At 42.8% G+C, this 15,218-nt stretch overlaps 1 long non-coding RNA gene across 2 annotated transcripts in view; it reads left to right on the forward strand.

Annotated features, from left to right (window-relative positions):
* Window positions 1-15,218, forward strand: part of LOC310841668 — a 58,230-nt gene that overhangs the window by 15,587 nt on the left and 27,425 nt on the right. Inside the window, exon 2 of one of the 2 annotated variants that reach the window (XR_014562672.1) lies at window positions 10,821-11,004. This is a non-coding gene — a long non-coding RNA (uncharacterized lncRNA). The remainder of the gene's footprint in view (window positions 1-10,820; window positions 11,005-15,218) is intronic. The other variant, XR_014562673.1, reaches the window with a different exon arrangement.

Below are 15,218 nucleotides of genomic sequence, written 5' to 3' on the forward strand. Positions count from 1 at the left end.
ATTTAGGCACAAGCTTATCTCCCCACCATACAGACCTGCCCATCCATTAAGATATTCAGAAGATATTCTATTTGCTGTATTGTAGCCTGTGGAAGTTCATCTCACAAAAACTTGGAACAGGGCCTTTTGTGTGGTGGCACCTTGTCTGTGGAATGATCTCCCCTTTGAGATATGACTTCTTGCTCTAGTGCCAGGGTTCCCAAAGTGATCTGTGGACCACCAGTAATCTGCAAGCTTTGTTCAGGTGGCCCGCAACATGCCTGTTGAAATACAATAAAAAAAATATCACACCACTTCTAGCACAGAACATTACAATTGCTACAGCAGGCAATTTTCAAGTGGTCTACGTGTCTTTTGGTTGCACTGTTTGCTCTTCAAGTATTGGGACAATCGAAGAGCGAGGTCCTCCAGCCCTTTTCCTCCTTGTCCTCCTCCTCTGTAATGGTTTAAGGTATCCAGATCTTTTCTAAAGGGATTTATTTTAGAAATGTTTGTTATTACCAAATGATGAAAAAAGTCCCACAGCAGAAGTACAATAAGCAGCTAGGGTGAAATTTATAAAGCAATGAAAGAAAAACAAATTTAAAAGCTCAAAATGTAATAATCCAGCAACAGCAAAAAGCAAGCAAGCAAACAAACAAACCCTGTACGATATTTTATAACCCATTTAACTTCAGTCACATCTTAATACACTTTTATTATTTGTTTCACTGGGTTCTGATTCCGGTCAGACTCGTTATGCTGCAGCTCTTTGTGAAGTAGGACTGTCAAATAAGCGGCTGGTTTTATAGCCTGTCCCCACTGCTACACCAGATATTAATTCAGTAGGTGGTTACTTGCTGGTTCAGACCAACATCACAAAATTGACTGTCAGTGCCGCTGCTCTGGGGACCTTACAGGGGAATTCACATAAGCAAATGCTTTGATGAGAATGAGGGATGAGTGGGTCTGTGCTGGAATTAAATATGGAACAGAGCTGTTGTGTAGGAGTTTCATCACATACCCAGCAAGCAACTCAGCCTATATTTATTGTGCCGCTGAAGAACTCAAGCAGTATGATATGTGTAGGCCAAACTGTATTTATCAGTTCTGCTCTTATTCCACCCATCCTTCGGTAAATTAATGCTCATGTTATTCTCATACCAACCCTGCAAGCTAGATTAGGCTGAAAATGAATGAGTGGTCTAAGGTCCTCTTGACCCACAGTAAGCTTTATTGTGGCTGAGGGAGGATTTCAACACAGGTCTCTCTAGTTTGTGTCCAATTCTTTGTCCAGCATATTTGGATTCAGAGGTACAAGGAGACCAATTGCCCACACAGCCAGTACAGGCTACCCTGACAGGCAAAGGTTATATAAAGCAGAGGTGGGCAACCTGTGGCCCTCCATATTGTGTTAGACTTCAACTCCCCTCATCCCTGACCTTTTGTCATGCTGGCTGGAACTGATGGGAGTTGGTCTTCAATGATATATGGAGGGCCACAGATTGCCTGGCCTGTTCTAGAAGATCAAACAGGCTCCAGAGGCAGGGTGGTTTTTGCTAGGAAAGGGTCTGATTCTATATGAGACAGTTAGTTGTTGACATCTTAACCTATGTTCTGCTCTGTTCCTGTGTGGAACAAATCTGCACATAAAAACGGTCAACTCCCCTGCCTCAACTGAGGAGTACTTATAAGGTATACTAAGGGCTGTTCTTAATTTTAAAAAAAACCCTTTTAACAGTGTGAAGCACTTGGAGCAGCTTCAGATCACAGCACCTCCACCATGCCAGGTAAAAAAATGCTTTTAAAAATGATGCAGGAAGTGACTGTACATTACTTCCTGTGTAATTCTATGAACAAAGGACCATTGCATGTGTAACAAAATGTTGCCCCATGTTGTACAGTTGGTGGCAGCCATTTTGTTGTATGTTCAGTGGCCCTACACAGGAGTGGCATGTGGTCACTTCCTGCACCATTTAAAAAACATGTTTACTATTCTATGAAGCTGTTCCAAGCAGCTTCCCATCTATAAATACAGGAGGGGGAATACAGAACAGCCCTCAGTGCATCCTGTAACTCAACGAGCTCTCCAAAAGATCTGATGACTAACATCACTTCCACACAATATATTTTTAATGAACCTTTGTACCTCATGCCATAGAAAAGAAGAATCCTGGGAACTGTAGTTTGTAATGGGTGTTGAGACCTGTAGGTCTGTAGTGTTGTCAGTACCCTTAATAAAGTAGAGTTTCCAGGATTTTTGATGGAAAGCCATGACTGTTAAAGTGACACAAGAGTGCATTAAATGTATGGTGTGGATGTAACCGAAATCTCAGATCTGCAGTCCATGCTGACGACTGGTTTGACAGAATGAATTGGGGAAGAGGGGGTGTCACCATAAAATCTGGCCTGGTTTACAATTGCCTGCCATCCTCAGCTAGCTGTATTGGTACTTTTTGAGAGCCTCTCACTTGGGATGCCAAAGACTTTATTCATATTCCCTGTCCCTGAGTGATGTCCCCTCCCTTTTACTGGAACATTTTACTAGCAGAAACTAAGTAGGTCTCACTCTCTGGAGATTTCAGTTCTATTTTAGCATACAGTATGTGGTATTTTAATGGATAGTTTAATCAGCTGGTGTTATTGGATTGCTATTTAATGTTTCGTTGCTCGTTCTAAACCTTTTAATTCATTTATCAGATTTATATCCCACTTCCCGTCCTGAAGGCTCTGAGTGGCTTACTTAAATATTTAAAATTGTGTGTTTCTTTTTTAAAAAAAGGAAAAACAACAACCAAGAAATGGAATCTCCCTGAATATTTCTGGACACCCCCCTCCCTAAATAGCCAATGCCAGTTGAGGCAGTTGTGTCACATATTCTCAACTGAAAGGAATGTGGTGTAACCTTCCAGTAGCTCTTAGTCCTCTGACCAGTGACAGAAGCCAGCCTGTCTTTCCCCCTCATTTATAGAGCCACAGGGCAGGTGGAATTCTGACAGAATGCTTTCTGAATTCTCCCTCAGTGGGAGGCTGAGAAAGCTCACAGCAGCTATTGCTCCTCTGACCAATACCCCAGGCCTGCCTGAATTTTCCCTGGCTCTAAGGGTGATATGGAAAGCATGCCCTAAACAGCTGGAGACCAGGATAACCTGCTGTTCTATTCCTCTATGAACCCTTACAATAATGTTTGGAGCATTCTCCACCTTCTGAGGTATGGTAGGTGGCAGGCAACAAAGAATCAGTCTTGTGAAGCCTGGCCTCTTGACTATCCATCCTCCATCCATTCCCCAGCCCCCCTGTTTGCCATTCTTCAGAACAACACAGGACCTGTGAGGACTTCTTCATTTCACAGAATGGACTTGGATCCCACAGAGGCTTCTCCTAACAGAACCGGATGACAGTTTTCACTGATTCCCCCATCTGTCCTCTGTGTCACTTTCCACTTAAGGAAATAAGAAGAGCTTGCTGGATTGGGCCAATGAGCCCTGTTGCCCCCTGTGGTTTCCAGCAACTTGTATTCAGAATCATGGCTACCTCCAACTGTGGAGGCAGAACATAGTAACCATCATGTGTACTAGCTTTCGATCGCCTTCTCCTCCATTAATTTGTCTAATCCTCTTTTAAAGCTAGCAAGGTTGTTCCCACACTGTTCGTGAGGGTCCCCCAACATTCCAGAGCAGATTCTTGTTAGGGGTGTGCAGGTGGCTGCAGGGGAAAGCGTGGATCAGCAAAAATTGCCTGCCCCCTTCCACGAATGGGACCTTCTTCTGACCCCAACACCTGTTTGCAAATGAAGAGGCAATGTTGGATCAACCCACTGTCTCCCCCCGCGGCCTTCAGCGCCGTTTACTGCAGCAGCTGAATCCATATGATAACATGTCAGGTCTTTCTACTGCAGAAACGTCAGTGGCTTTATGCATTTTTATGATTCTTAGTCACCTTATGAGTCAGTATGATGATGAGACGGGGCATAAATATTTAACGCACAAAGCATTATTATAGGATGCCACCTCTCATTTCCCTCTAGCCTATTCTTGTCTCCGCTTCTGTAACGACAGATTTCTCTTCTGGGAGGGAGGTGGAAGACGTTCCCTGCAGCTGCCCCATCCTATGACCCTGGCAGGGTTTTCTTTCCTTCACTTTATGGGGCAGCTATTTAGAAATCTAAATAGAATTAATGTGTTCTCTCCATGGACCTGTTCCCAGAGCGCAACAGGCATTACTTTCAGAATCTCTCACTTCCACCATTCCGTATCCCTTCAAACCTATCTGGGTAATAATTCCACAAGCAACAAATTGGATCAAATTCAGTATTTAAATCTATCGTGGCAAGTAGAATAATTTCTAACAACAGCCCTGGAGAATCTTAATGCCTCTTGCCCTAATTCTCTCGGATGACCACTCAACTGTTGTTCCTCTCTTCCCATTGCTAGATTTGTGGAGAAGAATAGCCCTTCCTCACTTGTGCTGCCTTGCCCTCTTAGATCCTTAAAGGCAGGCTGTCAAGGAGATTAGCCTTAATGGAAGTTGCACAGCTGAATACGCATCTGTGCTTCTTGCTGAAAGCTTACCCCTCAGCCATTGTTTCTCTAGCTGTGCAATTTCTCCAAGTGCAAGGGGAGGTTTAACACACACACCTTCGCTCCTTCCAGATTCTTAGTTCTCCGGGGCACATTGGCAGCACATGTGCTTCATTTCAGATTCCCCTTGTAAGCATTTGATTTCTGGTGACATAAATATGACACATACAGATGCAGAAGCTCTTGACCTTTTTCTTTGTGTCTGTGACCGGAGCGTGCAGTACAAAGAGCTTCCTGCTGAACTCCATGCAGCTGCCTTACCAAAAAACCATGCAAAGGGAGCTTTATTTGCCCTGCTTCCCGTCTAAGATTGCCTTGGAACTGCCCCACAGCATTCCTCAGCAGGCTGTGGTCTATGATATCACCATTCAGGCTTCTGAAAGATCCTAGCCTGTTTGGACATGGCATCCACGGAACAGGACTATATTTCAATGTGATGTTCATGGTGTTTGTTACTCCAAATAAATCACTTTCATAACTGTCCATAATCTGAGCCAGTTTATTTGGGTTTAGTTCCAGGATTTATTTCTCAGCTTTGGATTTCTGAAGTGCTCAAAGCCATCCTTGAGTATGTGCAGAGCGCCTTTTGGTTAAGTGCAACAAGGTGCAGCAACGTCTGAATTATAGCATCTTCCAGAATAGAAATTAACTGCTGCTTCATAATAATCTGGCATCTGGTGTATTAGAGAAGCTTCTGTGATTTAGAGCCCCTGTGGATCCTGCTGCCTGAGGTGGTCACTTCACCTTGCCTCATGGGTGGGCTGGCCCTGTCTCAGTGCTCCAAGTGGAATGGAGGAGGGCTGTGGGGCGGTTTTTCTTTAGGTTACACCAGATCTGAAAACAAGGGAGATGGTTTTGGGTCTTTTTAAAACAAAGCGAGGCAACATTGGACTCCGTTCTGTCCCACTTTCAGCACTAAGTGCTGATGGGTTGACAGGAACACCAACCAGTTTTGTAGCACCTTACAGACTAATTTATTATGGCATTATGTCTCATAAGCTGCATTATCTAGCATTTTAATACAATTTTAGGAATGCAGCCTCAAAGACTTGACAGTGCACCAGACTGGATTTTTCAAAGATCCACATCCTCCTTAGCACCTGTCTTCTAATTCCCTATTTAGAGATGCTAATGAATTAGCCTGCAGAAGAGAAGACTGAGTGGCAATATGATGGCTAGGTTCAAATATCTTAAGGGCTGTCACATGGAAGATGGAGTAAGCTTGTTTTCTGCTGCTCCAGAGTGTAAGGCTCCAACCAATGGATTCAAATGGCAAGAAAGGAGATTCTAACTTACGGTAATGTTGGGACTAACTTTCTGATGGCGAGAACTGTTCAACAGTGGAACAGACTACTTCAGAAGGTGATGGACACTCATTCATTTGAGGTTTTTTTAATGGAGGTTGGGCGGTAATATGTCTGGGATTCTTTAGTTTTGATTTCTGCATTGCAAGGAGTTGGAATAGATGTCCCTTGGGGTCCCTTTCAACACTACAGTTTTATGGTTCTATGCATTTCTTCCAGGCTATGCTCAAAGAAGAAACTTGGTGCTTAGTAAAAAACCAGCCATGAACGAGGTGAGACCATCTTGGCTGTGAGTCTGGAAGTCCTGATCCATGCCTTGCAGGCCTTTTTCCCATGTGGCCTGCAAAAATGGGGATCTGGACTGACTCCATCTACAAAACCTGAGGCTGCTGAACAGACTCTTGGGCTGTAATGTTGTTTGCTGTAGTTGCTGTACGTTTTTTGTCTCTTTATTTTAGATCTTCTTGTGATTTATGTGGAAATGTTTCAGTTTGGCTATGTATTGTTTCAATGTTTTATTTATTGTTTATGACTACCTTTTGTTAAAAGGGACATGGGTGGCGCTGTGGGATATATCACAGAGCCTAGGACTTGCCGATCAAAAGGTCAGCGGTTTGAATGCCCACGACGAGGTGAGCTCCTGTTGCTCGGTCCCTGCTCCTGCCAACCTAGCAGTTCGAAAGCACGTTAAAGTGCAAGTAGATAAATAGGTACCACTCCGGTGGGAAGGTAAACGGCGTTTCCGTGTGCTGCTCTGGTTCGCCAGAAGTGGCTTAGTCATGCTGGCCACATGACCTGGAAGCTGTACGCCGGCTCCCTTGGCCAATAAAGCAAGATGAGCACCGCAACCCCAGAGTCAGCCATGACTGGACCTAATGGTCAGGGGTCCCTTTACCTTAACCTTTTACCTTTTGTTATGCTGTAGTTACGCATTATTTCATGCTGAAAGCCACCTTGAGCATGGTTTGAACTGTGGAAAGATGGCATACAAATAAAATTATGTATGTATATATGTATGTATGTATGTATGCATGTATGCATGTATGTATGTATGTACAAGTACTGGAATTCTTCTGTCTTGGAATAAAAACTGATCTGGCAAAGGGTTCTTGGTTTCTCTTTCCCTTCTCTCTCATTCGGCCTCCACCAAATCCCACACACCCTTTCCTTTCCTGATGTTTTCTTGAGTCTCAGGTTGCATAGGGAAATTATCTGTTTTGGGAAAGAACCCTGATCCATTTCTGAGGTGTTACAAGGTTAGCAGGGGAAAGCAATCTCATATCTGTTCACTGTAATGAGAAACATGATGCCTACCTGGACATTTTCATAATCGCACTCCCACTGCTGTTGTGGCAGTGGCTAGCTGGTTATATGTAAAAAAGGTATTCAAAAATTGTTTGGTGTAATTTTAGATGATATGATGTCCCAGTTTAAAGTGCAGAAGGGAGCCAGCATCATGTGACAAAGCAGCTGCCTTCAGACCACAATTTGGGAACCTCTGTTTCAGGGGATTGGCAAGTAGTGCTGGAAACTTTGAGGTCAGTGGCTGAAATCTACACAGTGGTGTCATCAGATGTTAGTCTGCAAATTTTGCTAATCATTAGCTGTCTCTGCCCCCTTACGCCTGAAGTGTTTGTTGTCTGGGACTGTATTCTTTTTTTAAAAAGTTTTTATTTGATTTTACAAATTCATTCACATTCATAATCACAAATAATAAAAATTACACAAGATTCTTCTGAATCTCAAGACTTCCCTCCTCCCCTCCATGGGTTCTTCAGGAAGCTTTTTAAACTGCATATTATAAGTCCATCTAATTTACAATCTTCCATTGTATCCAAGGTCAATATATCATTGCAAGAATTATTTACAACCTGCCAAAGAGTTCAAGTGTTTACTGTGATCTTTCAGATATGATATAAATTTATACCCTTCTTTACTGAAGTTTTGATCCTCCTGATTTCTGATTTATCCGGTGAATCTTGCCACCTCTGCGTAGTCCAATAATTTCATCTGCCAATCCACCCTGGTAGGTATCTTGTCATCTTTCCAGTTCTGGGCAAGGAGCATCCTTGCAGCTGTTGTAGCACATATAAACAGTCTTTTCAGTTCCTTCCAGAATGAAAAGTCTGGGACTGTATTCAGATGAACAAATGCAAACTGCATTAGATGCTTTTGCGTTGGGGTGGGGGGTGTTCAGCAGCCACACAACTTACCTTCTGTGCTTTTCACATGTGCATTTCATATACAAGTACATTCCCTACTTTTTCATCACAAACAGTAAAAGACAGGGGAGTCCTGCTCCAGATGGAGCATTTCTGTGTCTTAGATATCTGAAAGGGGCCTTCTTTTTAATCTACAGTTTGTGGCCTCTATCCTTTATTCTACCCATACAAGGCATTTTGTACAATGTTCCTTTCTGTTCTCAGTCATATAATCAAACTCAATCTGCTGTTTCCACATTTCACCACCTGTGGCTAGGGAATCTGAACACAATTCTCCATCCTACCCAGACTTTTGGTTCCAAGCTAATCTACAGCATATTCCAGTTTTTGGAATGCTTATATATACTTTATATATACAGTGGAACCTTGGTTTTTGAGCGTCTTAGAAGTCAAACTATTTGGAACCTGAAGGCTGAAAACCCGGAAGTGAATGCTTCTGCTTTCAAATGCGCCTCGGAAGTCAAACAGCTTCTGAGGTGGGTTTCTCCATTTTCTCAATGGAATTTGCCAACCGCCTATTGCATCTCAGTCGTCAAACGTTTCAGAAGTCGAACGGTCTTCCAGAACAGATTACGTTTGACAGCCAAGGTTCCATTGTATATACAAATGAGAGGGAGAGAGAGAGAGAGAGAGAGAGGGAGAGAGAGAGAGTGCAGTACGTGTACACTTTTGAGAAATGAAAACTTATTTAGGGCAATTTGACTACAAAAATCACTAAGTTAATTTTGTGTAGCTGTGTTAGATATGTCAATGGCAATTGCTTAGTAAACTGACTATGGAAAATTAAACTATTGACTGTGGAGGGATGGCCCCACGTATTCCTGCTTTGCCTCATTTTCTAAAGTTCTCACATTGGCTTTGCAAAGATCTACTGCTCACAGATCCTTGTCACCTTCTGTCTTTCCCAGGACTTGTAGAGCAGGCAGGCAGGCATTGCCTACCGTGTATGTTCTACTTATCTTCAGCATGTAGCAGTCATGCTTCTGCCTGATGAAGATGGCCAAAAATACTTCAGCTAGTGGGTTCTTTTTCTGTTCCCTGCTTAAGTATCTATCTTGTGAAATGGGACACTATCAGAAGAAATAAACCAGACAAAAACCAAACAGGTGAATTTTCACTTTAATTCAGAAAAAATACTGAACTCTTCCTTTTTTAAATTCATCATGACTGAAATATTTTAGCTTTGAACTTTTCTTCCTTACAAACCAAACTTTAGTAGTTCTGATTTAGGGATCTCTATTCAGTTTCCAAGAGCAGATTTAGGTAAGGGCAAGAATTTTTTTGCACCCCTTTAAAAAAGAATACATATTGGAATACATATTGAACTATTCCACTTTGGAAGGGTGTGTGTTTTTTTAATGCTTTCATCTCATCAGATCTTTGGTTTCTGCTTCTTCCCAGGACCTTTTGAATTCCTGCTGTCTGGAAGCACAACCCATTATGAAATCACACAGCCTTCATTCTGGTAGCCTTTCCCAAAAAGTATTGGCTCCAAGACACTTTCCTCTTTGAAGCATGAAAATATTTAAAGAATGACTTCAGCGGGACATTTTTAAATGAAAGAGCTTGCTGAGAATCCATGCAACCATGGAAGACCATAATTACAACAGCAGATTTCAGACCAGTCAATTTTTACAATCAAGGGTCCACAAATGCAATTATTGGCAGGAGCCAGGTGTTTCTAAGAACATCCTCAAACTGTGCTCAATGCATATTCATATATATATATATATATATATATATATATATGCGCATGTTTCTGGTTTTTTCTAGTATTTGTTTGCTTGGATAAAGAATGTCTCCATCTGGTTATTTTTGATAGCCTGATTATATTTATAGCTCAAAGGAACTTCACTTTTGAAAGTCGGATGACTTCACAATTTGCATGAATTAGAACATGAAAAACCATCCATCAATGATGACAATATCAAGTGATGATTTCCAGCATGTGAAACAGCTATTGCTGTTAGTGATGAACAAATCTGTTTCATCCCATTTCTGAATCAATCTGCACGAAAATTCAAAAAAATGCATTGTCTCACAAAAATATGCATTCAGATATGTATCTTATCTTAATATATACATTCATAACCTATTTCATTCTAAAATACACATTTTAAATAACATTTTGGTACATTTTTTGAGTTGAGATCTGTTCACCACAACATTCAAAGAATGAAATCCAAAGCGTAATTATGATCTGATCCACACATTATTCCAGGAGCTATAGATCAAGTCACTTTGCATCAGAGTTGACTTTTATTGAATTCTTCAAGCTTCCCTATTGCTAGTCAACAGATGAAATGTCATGACTGATGGTCACCATTTATCATCACTTCTCATTGCATAGTGATTCTCCCATGATAGACATATTTAATGAATCAGTATCATTGGCTGGGGTTATATACAATCACCACAACATTGTCCTCTCAGAAGAATATTCAGGAGAACCTGAATAGGCCCCAAAGAGGTGAACACCACCTCTCTTGTCCTGAAAACCTACCTGTGTTTTGCAAGCTGTCTTGGTTCTCACTCATGCAGAAGGCTTTATTCCACAATCTGCTAGTGTCCAAATGTAAGTCTGATCACAGGTTACTAAGTCAAAAAGTATGGCGGAGCTCTAGAGTATATGGCTATGCAGAAGCTAAGATGTTGACTCAACATTTCTCTCTCTCTCTCTCTCTCTCTCTCTCTCTCTCTCTCTCTCTGTCATACCTGCTGGGACCAGACATCAGCAATGACTGTTCGCCCGATACACCCACCCACACCCCTTTTGAAGAGCAGAGTGGGCACCTACATTCATGTGGCTGATGTCCTGAGGCTCAGATCTTGGCAAGCAAGCAGCCTGCCAAGTAGGGTGAGTGTGTGGAGGAGGCAGTCTGTGCTGGTGCACTTGTCTCCTTGTCCTTGATGATGGAGGTAGGTACGATGAGACCATCTCACTGTAAGATTTATCTTTTAGTCTCTCCACTGAAAAAGGTGATTCTTTACTGGCAGAGGGGGTGGTGCTGAAGGCAGCATTTGATCAGCTGGGATGCTGCACTTGGAGTATCCAATGACAATGCAACCTATTTGCCCCTTGCCATGGGTCAGAGATCACCAATGAGTTCTGCTCACTGCCCCCCCACTCTGCTGGTCCCCTCCCCTGGGTTGAGTCCCTTCAGTTCTCCAGTCTTGTCCCATTTCTCCCTGTCTGACCACTCTCACCAAGGCATCTCCCCTTGGCCCATGACACAAGCACTCCTTGTCACAAACACTCATAAAATCCCTACCAATCTGCTTTACAGTATTCAGCAATCTGCCAGTAGTTCCCTATCCATCTCTCTCCCCCTCCCTTTCCCCCATAGCTAGTGCAATCTACACTGAGTAGAAGTTGCTCTCTGGCCTTCCCAAACCTTGCAATCCTTTTAATGGAAGTTATCAGAGAATGAACTGGGATTTCCTGCAGTCCAGGAATGCATTCTACCGCTAAGCTAATCACCATCCCAGATGAGCTAACGGTATAGGATAGTTTACTTGCTTTAAAATGCTCTAATAATTTGTTAATATTATGTAGCATTATTCAGTCCTCTACACATCTTATTAAAGCTAAAAACATAACTGCAGTACCGCGCAAGCCATTCTTCCTCTGCTACACCAGAAATGCTGCTGATGGACAGAAGAGCATGTTACTGATTAGATCTGGACCAGCGACTCACAGCCTGGGATTATAGTTTCGGCAATTTGCTTGAGTTTGTACAACCCAAATATCAGATAACATTAAGGTTTACATTTTCCATGGAACGCTGTCTCGAGAATATATTGATTCCTAGAGTATCAGATTACTCCAGAGCCAGAGTAGGCCAAAAGGAGAGTTTTGCTTTTTCCCCCCCTGCTGACCTTTGAAAAACAGAATTGTATGACTACATACAGAGACCCGAGTGACCTTCAAGAATCCAAGCAGGGCCTCATGAATTACAGGGCACTTTAAGTGAGATTGTAAACAATAAGGTGAGGAGGGAAGAATAAAAACCCAAACAGAAGCAGAATTTTAAAGGAATTCCCCAAATAAGAAGAAACTGCAGATTAGCAGTGTGATGCTATATACCCCCACTTAAAATGAAGTCCCATTGAGTCCAATGGGGCTTACCCCCAAGAAACCAGGTGCAGAATTGAAGCCTAACAGCAAAATCCTAGACATGGTTAGAAATAAGCCCCCTTGAATTCAAGGGGGCTTACTACCAGATTAGTTTGCAGAGGATTGCACGGGCAGATTTTCCAACTCAGATGCTTTTTATATGCAGCCCTAGGAACAATTCAGTGGGGTTTACTTTTCATATTGTTTGCCATTTTGTTAGTGCTAAGATTCTTCTTTCATCTCATGCAGAGAACCTCTGTTTTGCATATTACCTCACATCCTGATATCGTATTCTTACCTCATCAGGAGACCTTTATAAATAAATCTCACAATTCATGGCGTCCACTTTAAATTCACTTTGGTAACTCATGAGCCATTTGTACGAATTACATGCTTATGTGCCAAACCAGACTGATGCATACTGTTCTGAAGCTTCAGGTAAGTTGACAGTGCCAGGGAAGAGAGCTGGATTTTTAGATGTAGTATATACCTCATAGAAATGCCTTTAAAGGCCTACACATCATGGGATGTAGGCAGCATATACACCATACATTTAAATAATAATAATAATAATAATAATAATAATAATAATAATAATAATAATTTATTTATACCCCGCCCATCTGGCTGGGCCTCCCCAGCCACTCTGGGCGGCTTCCATAGAAACCAAAAATACACTAAAATATCACACGTTAAAAACTTCCCTGAAGATGTCTTCTGAATGTCAGGTAGTTGTTTATCGCTTTGACATTTGCTGGAAGGGTGTTCCACAGGGCGGGCGCCACTACTGAGAAGGCCCTCTGCCTGGTTCCCTGTAGCTTTGCTTCTCGCAATGAGGGAACCGCCAGAAGGCCCTCGGCGCTGGACCTCAGCATCCGGGCAGAACGATGGGGGTGGAGAGGCTCCTTCAGGTATACTGGACCGAGGCCGTTTAGGGCTTTAAAGGTCAGCACCAACACTTTGAATTGTGCTCGGAAACATACTGGGAGCCAATGTAGGTCTTTCAAGACCTGTGTTATATGGTCTCGGCGGCCGCCCCCAGTCACCAGTCTAGCTGCCGCATTCTGGATTAGTTGTAGTTTCTGAGTCACCTTCAAAGGTAGCCCCACGTAGAGCGCATTGCAGTAGTCCAAGCGGGAGATAACCAGAGCATGCACCACTCTGGCGAGACAGTCTGCAGGCAGATAGGGTCTCAGCCTACGTACCAGATGGAGCTGGTAAACAGCTGCCCTGGACACAGATTTGACCTGTGCCTCCATGGACAGCTGTGAGTCCAAAATGACTCCCAGGCTGCGCACCTGGTCCTTCAGGGGCACAGTTACCCCATTCAGGACCAGGGAGTCCTCGACACCTGCCCGCCTCCTGTCCCCCCAAAACAGTACTTCTGTCTTGTCAGGATTCAACCTCAATCTGTTAGCCACCATTCATCCTCCAACCGCCTCCAGACACTCACACAGGACCTTCACCGCCTTCACTAGTTCTGATTTAAAAGAGAGGTAGAGCTGGGTATCATCCACATACTGATGAACGCCCAGCCCAAAGAATCCTAGAAACTGTAGTTTAAGGGTGCTGGGAACTGTAGCTCTCTGAGAGGGTGGACTATAGTTCCCTGGATTCTTTGGGAGGGGAAATGTGCTTTCAATCTAATTTCAATATGTGGTTTGTACTCAGCCTTAGGTACTGAAGTTCCTACATCAGTCTGCCCCTGTGTTAAGATGATTGGCAAAGGCTGTTCTTCAGATAGCTCCACCGTCTGAGATGAGGCAGCTGGTGACCACAGGAATCGCCTTCCAGTAGTGACAAGGAACATTGTTAAATACCTAAAGGGCTCAGGGCATGCGTCCATGATGCAAATTTCCATAAAATCTGTGCATCCGAATGTATATGTAAAGAAGCAAAAGAAACAAATGCATAGTCCTAAATGCTTTTGAAATCATAGTCTTGCACTGACTTAATCAGAAGCTCTCCCAGAAGTGCTGCAGACCTATATTTCCTATGGAAATTAGGCTTAGAAGAAGTGCAATGCAGAGCTTCCCAAAACAGAACCATCTTCATTAACGTGGCTTCCCTTTGGTCTGCATATGGAGAGTGTTGGCTTCTTATATTGTACACCAAGGTGTCTAGCAGCAAGTGCTTTGTTTAGAAGTCACAGAGGGCTCCTTGTCAATGTGCAGCTGTGATGCAGTTTCATACCCTCCAAGTGTCCCAAATATGCTGGAATGGTCATGAAAACCCTTAAGTCATCACGGCTTCTCATTTGGACACAGATAGCTTTCTGGTTTCATTCCCGAATAACAACTGAGGTAGTCATTGCTTGAAGCAATGACTGGGCTGGCTGGGGCTGATGGAAGTTGTAGATCAAAGCATCTGGAAGGCATCAGGTGGAGGAAGGGTGGCCTGGAGGAATGCTCAAGCATCCAACATGTTTGAAGGAACATCATGGACACAGCTCCATTAGGCATTAGCAAAACAGCTTGAGCAGTAGATACAACACCTTCCATAATGTTGAAATGAATTTAATGAATATCAATTCATGAAATTTCAAAGCATTTTCCAAATGGAAGTTTGACTTGAGTGGTTAGATCTCTAGTTCTTGCTCTTGGTGGACTGCAGATCCACCATCTGGCAGAAATACTCTGTGGGTGAGGGATGGAATTGGGTGCCACCAAAACACATGGGTCCATTGTCAAGAGCTGGGCATTTCCTACCACCACAAAACTCTCAAGATGTCTAACAACATCTCATCTCGCTTTTGAAAGTTCTGCTATGTATCATATAATCAACTGCATTGTGCAACTTGTTAAAACTAATGTGAACTCTTAAAGCTTGGGGGGGGGGCTGTGTTTTGTTTTTTTATTAAGGCATCTCAGGGTGGTTTTTTTTGTCATTTCAATTTATAATATTGACTTTCTACCCGTTGTCTAAGTATTTTATTTTTTTCTTCAGAGGGCTGACACTAAATATCTCTGCAGTTATCTTTTTTTATATTATCGAGTAACTGCTTTCCCCCATAATG

This window comes from Podarcis gaigeae (assembly GCF_964106915.1).
Source record: "Podarcis gaigeae genome assembly, chromosome: 3".
NCBI classification, from domain to species: domain Eukaryota; kingdom Metazoa; phylum Chordata; class Lepidosauria; order Squamata; family Lacertidae; genus Podarcis; species Podarcis gaigeae.